This window comes from Protomyctophum parallelum, assembly GCF_964188405.1.
Source record: "Protomyctophum parallelum genome assembly, chromosome: 4".
NCBI lineage: Eukaryota > Metazoa > Chordata > Actinopteri > Myctophiformes > Myctophidae > Protomyctophum > Protomyctophum parallelum.
In genome coordinates this window covers 47,115,059-47,127,442 of record NC_139700.1, presented here as the reverse complement: position 1 = coordinate 47,127,442, position 12,384 = coordinate 47,115,059, and positions in this window count along the sequence as shown.

Here is a 12,384-nt window from a genome sequence, read left to right as displayed (position 1 = left end):
AATGATGAAAAACGGCGTGTTATAGTATGCCGTACGGTAGGGGCTATAGCCCATGTTTAAAAATTATGAAAAACGAGGTTTAAAAAAAAATCAACATTTAAAAAAAACGATGGGCTATAACCAATGTTTTTTGATTTTTTTTTTTTTTTCAAATCCTCAAAAATTGATGAAAAACGGCGTGTTATAGTATGCCGTACGGTAGGGGCTATAGCCCATGTTTTAAAATGATGAAAAACGAGGTTTAAAAAAAATCAAATTTTCAAAAAAACGATGGGCTATAACCCATGTTTTTTTAAAATTTTAAATTTTTTCAAGTCCTCAAAAATGATGAAAAACGGCGTGTTATAGTATGCCGTACGGTAGGGGCTATAGCCCATGTTTAAAAATGATGAAAAACGAGGTTTAAAAAAATTCAAAATTTCAAAAAAACGATGGGCTATAACCCATGTTTTTTGAAATTTTGAATTTTTTTCAAATCTTCAAAAATGATGAAAAACGGCGTGTTATAGTATGCCGTACGGTAGGGGCTATAGCCCATGTTCAAAAATGATGAAAAACGAGGTTACTTTTTTTTCCCAAAAATTCAAAAAAACGATGGGCTATAACCCATGTTTTTTTTTTTTTTTTTTTCAAATCCTCAAAAATGATGAAAAACGGCGTGCTATAGTATGCCGTACGTTAGGGGCTATAGCCCATGTTCAAAAATGATGAAAAACGAGGTTAACTTTTTTTTTCTAAATTTCAAAAAACGATGGGCTATATATAACCCATGTTTTTTGAAATTTTGATTTTTTTTCAAATCCTCAAAAATGATGAAAAACGGCGTGTTATAGTATGCCGTACGGTAGGGGCTATAGCCCATGTTTAAAAATGATGAAAAACGAGGTTTAAAAAAATTCAAAATTTCAAAAAAACGATGGGCTATAACCCATGTTTTTTGAAATTTTGAATTTTTTTCAAATCTTCAAAAATGATGAAAAACGGCGTGTTATAGTATGCCGTACGGTAGGGGCTATAGCCCATGTTCAAAAATGATGAAAAACGAGGTTACTTTTTTTTCCCAAAAATTCAAAAAAACGATGGGCTATAACCCATGTTTTTTTTTTTTTTTTTTTCAAATCCTCAAAAATGATGAAAAACGGCGTGCTATAGTATGCCGTACGTTAGGGGCTATAGCCCATGTTCAAAAATGATGAAAAACGAGGTTAACTTTTTTTTTCTAAATTTCAAAAAACGATGGGCTATATATAACCCATGTTTTTTGAAATTTTGATTTTTTTTCAAATCCTCAAAAATGATGAAAAACGGCGTGTTATAGTATGCCGTACGGTAGGGGCTATAGCCCATGTTTAAAAATGATGAAAAACGAGGTTTAAAAAAATTCAAAATTTCAAAAAAACGATGGGCTATAACCCATGTTTTTTGAAATTTTGAAATTTTTTCAAATCTTCAAAAATGATGAAAAACGGCGTGTTATAGTATGCCGTACGGTAGGGGCTATAGCCCATGTTCAAAAATGATGAAAAACGAGGTTACTTTTTTTTCCCAAAAATTCAAAAAAACGATGGGCTATAACCCATGTTTTTTTTTTTTTTTCTTTTTTTTCAAATCCTCAAAAATGATGAAAAACGGCGTGCTATAGTATGCCGTACGTTAGGGGCTATAGCCCATGTTCAAAAATGATGAAAAACGAGGTTAACCTTTTTTTTCTAAATTTCAAAAAACGATGGGCTATATATAACCCATGTTTTTTGAAATTTTGATTTTTTTTCAAATCCTCAAAAATGATGAAAAACGGCGTGTTATAGTATGCCGTACGGTAGGGGCTATAGCCCATGTTTAAAAATGATGAAAAACGAGGTTTAAAAAAGATTCAAAATTTAAAAAAAACGATGGGCTATAACCCATGTTTTTTTTTTTTTTGAATTTTTTTTTAATCCTCAAAAATGTTGAAAAACGGCGTGTTATAGTATGCCGTACGGTAGGGGCTATAGCCCATGTTTAAAAATGATGAAAAACGAGGTTTAAAAAAAATTCAAAATTTCAAAAAAACTATGGGCTATAACCCATGTTTTTAGAAAATTTTAATTTTTTTCAAATCCTCAAAAATTGATGAAAAACGGCGTGTTATAGTATGCCGTACGGTAGGGGCTATAGCCCATGTTTAAAAATGATGAAAAACGAGGTTTAAAAAAAATCAAAATTTCAAAAAAACGATGGGCTATAACCCATGTTTTTTGAAATTTTGAATTTTTTTCAAGTCCTCAAAAATGATGAAAAACGGCGTGTTATAGTATGCCGTACGGTAGGGGCTATAGCCCATGTTTAAAAATGATGAAAAACGAGGTTTAAAAAAATTCAAAATTTCAAAAAAACGATGGGCTATAACCCATGTTTTTTGAAATTTTGAAATTTTTTCAAATCTTCAAAAATGATGAAAAACGGCGTGTTATAGTATGCCGTACGGTAGGGGCTATAGCCCATGTTTAAAAATGATGAAAAACGAGGTTTAAAAAAAATCAAAATTTCAAAAAAACGATGGGCTATAACCCATGTTTTTTGAAATTTTGAATTTTTTTCAAGTCCTCAAAAATGATGAAAAACGGCGTGTTATAGTATGCCGTACGGTAGGGGCTATAGCCCATGTTTAAAAATGATGAAAAACGAGGTTTAAAAAAAATCAAAATTAAAAAAAAACGATGGGCTATAACCCATGTTTTTTGAAATTTTGAATTTTTTTCAAATCCTCAAAAATTGATGAAAAACGGCGTGTTATAGTATGCCGTACGGTAGGGGCTATAGCCCATGTTTAAAAATGATGAAAAACGAGGTTTAAAAAAAATCAAAATTAAAAAAAAACGATGGGCTATAACCCATGTTTTTTGAAATTTTGAATTTTTTTCAAGTCCTCAAAAATGATGAAAAACGGCGTGTTATAGTATGCCGTACGGTAGGGGCTATAGCCCATGTTTAAAAATGATGAAAATTGAGGTTTAAAAAAAAATCAAAATTTCAAAAAAACGATGGGCTATAACCCATGTTTTTTGACATTTTGAATTTTTTTCAAATCTTCAAAAATGATGAAAAACGGCATGTTATAGTATGCCGTACGGTAGGGGCTATAGCCCATGTTCAAAAATGTTGAAAAACGAGGTTACTTTTTTTTCCCAAAAATTCAAAAAAACGATGGGCTATAACCCATGTTTTTTTTTATTTTGATTTTTTTCAAATCCTCAAAAATTGATGAAAAACGGCGTGCTATAGTATGCCGTACGTTAGGGGCTATAGCCCATGTTTAAAAATGATGAAAAACGAGGTTTAAAAAAAATTCAAAATTAAAAAAAAACAATGGGCTATAACCCATGTTTTTTGAAATTTTGAAATTTTTTTAAATCCTCAAAAATGATGAAAAACGGCGTGTTATAGTATGCCGTACGGTAGGGGCTATAGCCCATGTTTAAAAATGATGAAAAACGAGGTTTTAAAAAAATCAAAATTTAAAAAAAACGATGGGCTATAACCCATGTTTTTTGAAATTTTGAATTTTTTTCAAGTCCTCAAAAATGATGAAAAACGGCGTGTTATAGTATGCCGTACGGTAGGGGCTATAGCCCATGTTTAAAAATGATGAAAAACGAGGTTTAAAAAAAAATCAACATTTCAAAAAAACGATGGGCTATAACCCATGTTTTTGAAATTTTAATTTTTTTTCAAATCCTCAAAAATTGATGAAAAACGGCGTGTTATAGTATGCCGTACGGTAGGGGCTATAGCCCATGTTTAAAAATGATGAAAAACGAGGTTTTAAAAAAAATCAAAATTTAAAAAAAACGATGGGCTATAACCCATGTTTTTTGAAATTTTGAATTTTTTTCAAGTCCTCAAAAATGATGAAAAACGGCGTGTTATAGTATGCCGTACGGTAGGGGCTATAGCCCATGTTTAAAAATGATGAAAAACGAGGTTTAAAAAAATTCAAATTTTCAAAAAAACGATGGGCTATAACCCATGTTTTTTGACATTTTGAATTTTTTTCAAGTCCTCAAAAATGATGAAAAACGGCGTGTTATAGTATGCCGTACGGTAGGGGCTATAGCCCATGTTTAAAAATGATGAAAAACGAGGTTTAAAAAAAAATCAACATTTCAAAAAAACGATGGGCTATAACCCATGTTTTTGAAATTTTAATTTTTTTTCAAATCCTCAAAAATTGATGAAAAACGGCGTGTTATAGTATGCCGTACGGTAGGGGCTATAGCCCATGTTTAAAAATGATGAAAAACGAGGTTTTAAAAAAAATCAAAATTTAAAAAAAACGATGGGCTATAACCCATGTTTTTTGAAATTTTGAATTTTTTTCAAGTCCTCAAAAATGATGAAAAACGGCGTGTTATAGTATGCCGTACGGTAGGGGCTATAGCCCATGTTTAAAAATGATGAAAAACGAGGTTTAAAAAAATTCAAATTTTCAAAAAAACGATGGGCTATAACCCATGTTTTTTGACATTTTGAATTTTTTTCAAATCTTCAAAAATGATGAAAAACGGCGTGTTATAGTATGCCGTACGGTAGGGGCTATAGCCCATGTTTAAAAATGATGAAAAACGAGGTTTAAAAAAAATCTAAATTTCAAAAAAACGATGGGCTATAACCCATGTTTTTTGAAATTTTGAATTTTTTTCAAGTCCTCAAAAATGATGAAAAACGGCGTGTTATAGTATGCCGTACGGTAGGGGCTATAGCCCATGTTTAAAAATGATGAAAAACGAGGTTTACAAAAATTCAAAATTTCAAAAAAACGATGGGCTATAACCCATGTTTTTTGAAATTTTGAATTTTTTTCAAATCTTCAAAAATGATGAAAAACGGCGTGTTATAGTATGCCGTACGGTAGGGGCTATAGCCCATGTTCAAAAATGATGAAAAAAGAGGTTTAAAAAAGATTCAAAATTTCAAAAAAACGATGGGCTATAACCCATGTTTTTTGAAATTTTGAATTTTTTTTAAATCCTCAAAAATGATGAAAAACGGCGTGTTATAGTATGCCGTACGGTAGGGGCTATAGCCCATGTTTAAAAATGATGAAAAACGAGGTTTAAAAAAAATTCAAAATTTCAAAAAAACAATGGGCTATAACCCATGTTTTTTGAAATTTTGAATTTTTTTCAAATCCTCAAAAATGATGAAAAACGGCGTGTTATAGTATGCCGTACGGTAGGGGCTATAGCCCATGTTTAAAAATGATGAAAAAAAATGTTTAAAATTAAAAAAAAAAAACGATAGGCTATAACCCATGTTTTTGAAATTTTGATTTTTTTTTTAAATCCTCAAAAATGATGAAAAACGGCGTGTTATAGTATGTCGTACGGTAGGGGCTATAGCCCATGTTTAAAAATGATGAAAAACGAGGTTTAAAAAAGATTCAAAATAAAAAAAAAACGATGGGCTATAACCCATGTTTTTTGAAATTTAGATTTTATTTTTTAATCCTCAAAAATGATGAAAAACGGCGTGTTATAGTATGCCGTACGGTAGGGGCTATAGCCCATGTTTAAAAATGATGAAAAACGAGGTTTAAATTTTTTTCAAAATTAAAAAAAAACAATGGGCTATAACCCATGTTTTTTGAAATTTTGAATTTTTTTCAAATCCTCAAAAATGATGAAAAACGGCGTGTTATAGTATGCCGTACGGTAGGGGCTATAGCCCATGTTTAAAAATGATGAAAAACGAGGTTTAAAAAAAAATCAACATTTCAAAAAAACGATGGGCTATAACCCATGTTTTTGAATTTTTTTTTTTTTTTCAAATCCTCAAAAATTGATGAAAAACGGCGTGTTATAGTATGCCGTACGGTAGGGGCTATAGCCCATGTTTAAAAATGATGAAAAACGAGGTTTAAAAAAAATCAAAATTTCAAAAAAACGATGGGCTATAACCCATGTTTTTTGAAATTTTGAATTTTTTTCAAGTCCTCAAAAATGATGAAAAACGGCGTGTTATAGTATGCCGTACGGTAGGGGCTATAGTCCATGTTTAAAAATGATGAAAAACGAGGTTTAAAAAAAAATCAACATTTCAAAAAAACGATGGGCTATAACCCATGTTTTTGAATTTTTTTTTTTTTTTCAAATCCTCAAAAATTGATGAAAAACGGCGTGTTATAGTATGCCGTACGGTAGGGGCTATAGCCCATGTTTAAAAATGATGAAAAACGAGGTTTAAAAAAAATCAAAATTAAAAAAAAACGATGGGCTATAACCCATGTTTTTTGAAATTTTGAATTTTTTTCAAATCCTCAAAAATTTATGAAAAACGGCATGTTATAGTATGCCGTACGGTAGGGGCTATAGCCCATGTTTAAAAATGATGAAAAACGAGGTTTAAAAAAAATCAAAATAAAAAAAAAACGATGGGCTATAACCCATGTTTTTTGAAATTTTGAATTTTTTTCAAGTCCTCAAAAATGATGAAAAACGGCGTGTTATAGTATGCCGTACGGTAGGGGCTATAGCCCATGTTTAAAAATGATGAAAATTGAGGTTTAAAAAAAATCAAAATTTCAAAAAAACGATGGGCTATAACCCATGTTTTTGACATTTTGAATTTTTTTCAAATCTTCAAAAATGATGAAAAACGGCATGTTATAGTATGCCGTACGGTAGGGGCTATAGCCCATGTTCAAAAATGTTGAAAAACGAGGTTACTTTTTTTTCCCAAAAATTCAAAAAAACGATGGGCTATAACCCATGTTTTTTTTTTTTTTGATTTTTTTCAAATCCTCAAAAATGATGAAAAACGGCGTGTTATAGTATGCCGTACGGTAGGGGCTATAGCCCATGTTTAAAAATGATGAAAAACGAGGTTTTAAAAAAATCAAAATTTAAAAAAAACGATGGGCTATAACTCATGTTTTTTGAAATTTTGAATTTTTTTCAAGTCCTCAAAAATGATGAAAAACGGCGTGTTATAGTATGCCGTACGGTAGGGGCTATAGCCCATGTTTAAAAATGATGAAAAACGAGGTTTAAAAAAAAATCAACATTTCAAAAAAACGATGGGCTATAACCCATGTTTTTGAAATTTTAATTTTTTTTCAAATCCTCAAAAATTGATGAAAAACGGCGTGTTATAGTATGCCGTACGGTAGGGGCTATAGCCCATGTTTAAAAATGATGAAAAACGAGGTTTAAAAAAAATCAAAATTTAAAAAAAACGATGGGCTATAACCCATGTTTTTTGAAATTTTGAATTTTTTTCAAGTCCTCAAAAATGATGAAAAACGGCGTGTTATAGTATGCCGTACGGTAGGGGCTATAGCCCATGTTTAAAAATGATGAAAAACGAGGTTTAAAAAAATTCAAATTTTCAAAAAAACGATGGGCTATAACCCATGTTTTTTGACATTTTGAATTTTTTTCAAATCTTCAAAAATGATGAAAAACGGCGTGTTATAGTATGTCGTACGGTAGGGGCTATAGCCCATGTTCAAAAATGATGAAAAACGAGGTTACTTTTTTTTCCCAAAAATTCAAAAAAACGATGGGCTATAACCCATGTTTTTTTTTATTTTGATTTTTTTCAAATCCTCAAAAATTGATGAAAAACGGCGTGCTATAGTATGCCGTACGTTAGGGGCTATAGCCCATGTTTAAAAATGATGAAAAACGAGGTTTAAAAAAAATTCAAAATTAAAAAAAAACAATGGGCTATAACCCATGTTTTTTGAAATTTTGATTTTTTTTTAAATCCTCAAAAATGATGAAAAACGTCGTGTTATAGTATGCCGTACGGTAGGGGCTATAGCCCATGTTTAAAAATGATGAAAAACGAGGTTTAAAAAAAATCTAAATTTCAAAAAAACGATGGGCTATAACCCATGTTTTTTGAAATTTTGAAATTTTTTCAAGTCCTCAAAAATGATGAAAAACGGCGTGTTATAGTATGCCGTACGGTAGGGGCTATAGCCCATGTTTAAAAATGATGAAAAACGAGGTTTAAAAAAATTCAAATTTTCAAAAAAAACGATGGGCTATAACCCATGTTTTTTGAAATTTTGAATTTTTTTCAAATCTTCAAAAATGATGAAAAACGGCGTGTTATAGTATGCCGTACGGTAGGGGCTATAGCCCATGTTCAAAAATGATGAAAAACGAGGTTACTTTTTTTTCCCAAAAATTAAAAAAAACGATGGGCTATAACCCATGTTTTTTTTTTTTTTGATTTTTTTCAAATCCTCAAAAATGATGAAAAACGGCGTGCTATAGGATGCCGTACGTTAGGACTATAGCCCATGTTCAAAAATGATGAAAAACGAGGTTAACTTTTTTTTTCTAAATTTCAAAAAACGATGGGCTATAACCCATGTTTTTTGAAATTTTGATTTTTTTCAAATCCTCAAAAATTGATGAAAAACGGCGTGCTATAGTATGCCGTACGTTAGGGGCTATAGCCCATGTTTAAAAATGATGAAAAACGAGGTTTAAAAAAAAATCAACATTTCAAAAAAACGATGGGCTATAACCCATGTTTTTGAAATTTTAATTTTTTTTCAAATCCTCAAAAATTGATGAAAAACGGCGTGTTATAGTATGCCGTACGGTAGGGGCTATAGCCCATGTTTAAAAATGATGAAAAACGAGGTTTAAAAAAAATCAAAATTAAAAAAAAACGATGGGCTATAACCCATGTTTTTTTAAATTTTGAATTTTTTTCAAGTCCTCAAAAATGATGAAAAACGGCGTGTTATAGTATGCCGTACGGTAGGGGCTATAGCCCATGTTTAAAAATGATGAAAATTGAGGTTTAAAAAAAAATCAAAATTTCAAAAAAACGATGGGCTATAACCCATGTTTTTTGACATTTTGAAAAAAAAGTTAACCTCGTTTTTCATCATTTTTGAACATGGGCTATAGTCCTAACGTACGGCATACTATAGCACGCCGTTTTTCATCATTTTTTTTTTTTTATTTTGATTTTTTTCAAATCCTCAAAAATTGATGAAAAACGGCGTGCTATAGTATGCCGTACGTTAGGGGCTATAGCCCATGTTTAAAAATGATGAAAAACGAGGTTTAAAAAAAATTCAAAATTTAAAAAAAACAATGGGCTATAACCCATGTTTTTTGAAATTTTGAATTTTTTTTAAATCCTCAAAAATGATGAAAAACGGCGTGTTATAGTATGCCGTACGGTAGGGGCTATAGCCCATGTTTAAAAATGATGAAAAACGAGGTTTAAAAAAAATCTAAATTTCAAAAAAACGATGGGCTATAACCCATGTTTTTTGAAATTTTGAAATTTTTTCAAGTCCTCAAAAATGATGAAAAACGGCGTGTTATAGTATGCCGTACGGTAGGGGCTATAGCCCATGTTTAAAAATGATGAAAAACGAGGTTTAAAAAAATTCAAATTTTCAAAAAAAAACGATGGGCTATAACCCATGTTTTTTGAAATTTTGAATTTTTTTCAAATCTTCAAAAATGATGAAAAACGGCGTGTTATAGTATGCCGTACGGTAGGGGCTATAGCCCATGTTCAAAAATGATGAAAAACGAGGTTACTTTTTTTTCCCAAAAATTAAAAAAAACGATGGGCTATAACCCATGTTTTTTTTTTTTTTGATTTTTTTCAAATCCTCAAAAATGATGAAAAACGGCGTGCTATAGGATGCCGTACGTTAGGACTATAGCCCATGTTTAAAAATGATGAAAAACGAGGTTTAAAAAAAATCTAAATTTCAAAAAAACGATGGGCTATAACCCATGTTTTTTGAAATTTTGAAATTTTTTCAAGTCCTCAAAAATGATGAAAAACGGCGTGTTATAGTATGCCGTACGGTAGGGGCTATAGCCCATGTTTAAAAATGATGAAAAACGAGGTTTAAAAAAATTCAAATTTTCAAAAAAAACGATGGGCTATAACCCATGTTTTTTGAAATTTTGAATTTTTTTCAAATCTTCAAAAATGATGAAAAACGGCGTGTTATAGTATGCCGTACGGTAGGGGCTATAGCCCATGTTCAAAAATGATGAAAAACGAGGTTACTTTTTTTTCCCAAAAATTAAAAAAAACGATGGGCTATAACCCATGTTTTTTTTTTTTTTGATTTTTTTCAAATCCTCAAAAATGATGAAAAACGGCGTGCTATAGGATGCCGTACGTTAGGACTATAGCCCATGTTCAAAAATGATGAAAAACGAGGTTAACTTTTTTTTTCTAAATTTCAAAAAACGATGGGCTATAACCCATGTTTTTTGAAATTTTGATTTTTTTCAAATCCTCAAAAATTGATGAAAAACGGCGTGCTATAGTATGCCGTACGTTTTGAAAAAAAAGTTAACCTCGTTTTTCATCATTTTTGAACATGGGCTATAGTCCTAACGTACGGCATACTATAGCACGCCGTTTTTCATCATTTTTTTTTTTTTATTTTGATTTTTTTCAAATCCTCAAAAATTGATGAAAAACGGCGTGCTATAGTATGCCGTACGTTAGGGGCTATAGCCCATGTTTAAAAATGATGAAAAACGAGGTTTAAAAAAAATTCAAAATTAAAAAAAAACAATGGGCTATAACCCATGTTTTTTGAAATTTTGAAATTTTTTTAAATCCTCAAAAATGATGAAAAACGGCGTGTTATAGTATGCCGTACGGTAGGGGCTATAGCCCATGTTTAAAAATGATGAAAAACGAGGTTTAAAAAAAATCTAAATTTCAAAAAAACGATGGGCTATAACCCATGTTTTTTGAAATTTTGAATTTTTTTCAAGTCCTCAAAAATGATGAAAAACGGCGTGTTATAGTATGCCGTACGGTAGGGGCTATAGCCCATGTTTAAAAATGATGAAAAACGAGGTTTAAAAAAATTCAAATTTTCAAAAAAAACGATGGGCTATAACCCATGTTTTTTGAAATTTTGAATTTTTTTCAAATCTTCAAAAATGATGAAAAACGGCGTGTTATAGTATGCCGTACGGTAGGGGCTATAGCCCATGTTCAAAAATGATGAAAAACGAGGTTACTTTTTTTTCCCAAAAATTAAAAAAAACGATGGGCTATAACCCATGTTTTTTTTTTTTTTGATTTTTTTCAAATCCTCAAAAATGATGAAAAACGGCGTGCTATAGGATGCCGTACGTTAGGACTATAGCCCATGTTCAAAAATGATGAAAAACGAGGTTAACTTTTTTTTTCTAAATTTCAAAAAACGATGGGCTATAACCCATGTTTTTTGAAATTTTGATTTTTTTCAAATCCTCAAAAATTGATGAAAAACGGCGTGCTATAGTATGCCGTACGTTAGGGGCTATAGCCCATGTTTAAAAATGATGAAAAACGAGGTTTAAAAAAAAATCAACATTTCAAAAAAACGATGGGCTATAACCCATGTTTTTGAATTTTTTTTTTTTTTTCAAATCCTCAAAAATTGATGAAAAACGGCGTGTTATAGTATGCCGTACGGTAGGGGCTATAGCCCATGTTTAAAAATGATGAAAAACGAGGTTTAAAAAAAATCAAAATTAAAAAAAAACGATGGGCTATAACCCATGTTTTTTGAAATTTTGAATTTTTTTCAAGTCCTCAAAAATGATGAAAAACGGCGTGTTATAGTATGCCGTACGGTAGGGGCTATAGCCCATGTTTAAAAATGATGAAAATTGAGGTTTAAAAAAAAATCAAAATTTCAAAAAAACGATGGGCTATAACCCATGTTTTTTGACATTTTGAAAAAAAAAGTTAACCTCGTTTTTCATCATTTTTGAACATGGGCTATAGTCCTAACGTACGGCATACTATAGCACGCCGTTTTTCATCATTTTTGAGGATTTGAAAAAAAAAAAAAAAAAAAAAAACATGGGCTATAACCCATGTTTTTTGAAATTTTGAATTTTTTTCAAGTCCTCAAAAATGATGAAAAACGGCGTGTTATAGTATGCCGTACGGTAGGGGCTATAGCCCATGTTTAAAAATGATGAAAAACGAGGTTTAAAAAAAAATCAACATTTCAAAAAAACGATGGGCTATAACCCATGTTTTTGAAATTTTAATTTTTTTTCAAATCCTCAAAAATTGATGAAAAACGGCCTGTTATAGTATGCCGTACGGTAGGGGCTATAGCCCATGTTTAAAAATGATGAAAAACGAGGTTTAAAAAAAAATCTAAATTTAAAAAAAACGATGGGCTATAACCCATGTTTTTTGAAATTTTGAATTTTTTTCAAGTCCTCAAAAATGATGAAAAACGGCGTGTTATAGTATGCCGTACGGTAGGGGCTATAGCCCATGTTTAAAAATGATGAAAAACGAGGTTTAAAAAAATTCAAATTTTCAAAAAAACGATGGGCTATAACCCATGTTTTTTGACATTTTGAATTTTTTTCA